This window comes from Spinacia oleracea, chromosome 2 (genome assembly GCF_020520425.1).
Source record: "Spinacia oleracea cultivar Varoflay chromosome 2, BTI_SOV_V1, whole genome shotgun sequence".
Taxonomy (NCBI): domain Eukaryota; kingdom Viridiplantae; phylum Streptophyta; class Magnoliopsida; order Caryophyllales; family Amaranthaceae; genus Spinacia; species Spinacia oleracea.
Genome location: NC_079488.1, coordinates 5,014,618 through 5,016,671, shown reverse-complemented (window position 1 = coordinate 5,016,671; position 2,054 = coordinate 5,014,618). Strand labels below are relative to the sequence as shown.

The 2,054-nt window shown below is 29.4% G+C and overlaps 1 non-coding gene across 1 annotated transcript; it reads left to right on the top strand.

The window, feature by feature from the left end:
• Positions 1–1,155: 1,155 nt before the first annotated feature.
• TRNAL-CAA (transfer RNA leucine (anticodon CAA)) lies at positions 1,156–1,239 on the top strand. Its single transcript has one exon. It is a non-coding gene; the product is annotated as a tRNA-Leu (tRNA).
• Positions 1,240–2,054: the final 815 nt, after the last annotated feature.

Here is a 2,054-nt window from a genome sequence, read left to right as displayed (position 1 = left end):
CTTGAGGCAAACATAACCTTTTGGCAAACTATACTCCTTAAATTCAACTATGCATGTTATTTAGAGTTGAAGCATGCATGGCGTGTATTTGAATCTAGTTATATATAGATGAACATGATCACGAAATGGATAGATAACCTCTAGAAGTGTTGAGGATCATGGATTTGATGTCTCCTTTTGAGATTCCCTATTTTACCCTTATATTTTACTTTACCCACTTATAAAATCAATAAATACGAATTATATACTTTTAAATTAGAAAATACTACGGAGTACAAATTAGAAGATATACCCGGTTGTATGTAGCTCTACATGTAACTGGGTTTAAACACATTTTTGCGGTTTAAAAGAACATTTTTGCATTTTAAAAGAACATTTTTGCGGTTTAAAAGCACAATTTTACAATTAAAAAACACACACAAGTTTCAAAAAAAAGTTCTTTTTACTTTAATGATTGTGTTGTATTCAACAATATGTTCTTTTAAAGAGGATGTGTGCTTTTGTTTATAAAATTGTTCTTTTAATTGGTATATATATGCTTTTAAACAATAAAAATTTGTTTTTTTGAAGGATTAAAAATACTAAACGACCCGGTTGTATGTAGAGCTACATACAACCGGGTGTACCTTCTACCAATTGAGAAAAACCTAGCCTTTCATCTATAAGTTGGGGAAAAAAAATTAAAACCAGAAAAACCTTTTTGAGTGGACAAAACAACTTTTTCTTAGACACACGTACAAATCCCATGAATAAACAGTTAAACGCTATTCCGTAGTACTCGTACAGAGTAATAAATACACTAACTGTTTGGACTCAAATAAAATACTCTCCTACAATCACATAGGAGTATAATGACAAGATACTCTAGATTACACACTCTATATTTATCGAAATAACGTATTTTGTTTACATGTATGCACATATTATGTTCTTTTGAGTGCGCATCTAGCTAGAATCGTATATTTATCATTTAATCATTTTATACATATGTTATAATATTGTTCAAGATAACCCAGATTTACCACACGAAAAAAACAAGGTAATCAGATTGCACGCTATATTTTCCATAAAAGAACTCTTTATTATAGCTAATTTAACAAAATTATTTACGGAATAAAATATAATTAAATTAGTTCAACATGAAGACACAAGAATGTCAGGATGGCCGAGTGGTCTAAGGCGCCAGACTCAAGTTCTGGTCTTCGTAAGAGGGCGTGGGTTCAAATCCCACTTCTGACAAAATTCAATTTTTTTTTTTTTTTTTTTTGTTTTTTGTGAATTTAAGTTCATTTTTTAGATTTATAAATTACTTTTTTTGTAAATATTTATTACACTTTATTGATCACCAAGTATAATGTGAACATGTTGTTAACCTTGTATATAGTTTGTACATGTTATTTATTGAGTTGTTTAATTTGATGGAGAATGTTACTTCGTATTACATGTTAGGGAATGTTTGTTTTGGTGTAAAATGTTTTCATGAATAATAATTTTCCTATTTTCTATCATTTTAAGTCGTTAGGAATGATAGGGATGTAAAACAATTTTTCATAACTCACTCAAATGTGGAAATTTTCATTTGAAAAAAGGGAAACCACTCTTCGATCTTCCTATCAATCTTTACCTATCTTCTCCCATTTTCCTTTTTCTATGAATTTTCTTGTAAGGAATTAAACAAAAAAAAACTAGATTGGAGTTGTGTTCTTACCTTGGACGATGTTTTCAATGAAAAATCATGTTTCGCTGAAAATATTTTACACCGAATCAAACGAATCCTTAAATCATGTAATGATATCAAGGGCTGTCAAATTAGGTCATCCGTCGATTAAGGTCCAGGTATAATCAGACAATGGTTTGTGTACATGGGATCATTGTGCGAAAGAATTATTTTCCGTCAATATTATTGGTTTTACTTCAATGTATTTATACACATTACAAATTTGGTAATTATGTTAGCTAGGAAAATATACACAATAATATTTGCACAATAAACTAGATTATTTACATAATCTATCGTTGTGCTCATGCAGATTGAATGTGTGAATTTCTTTTTT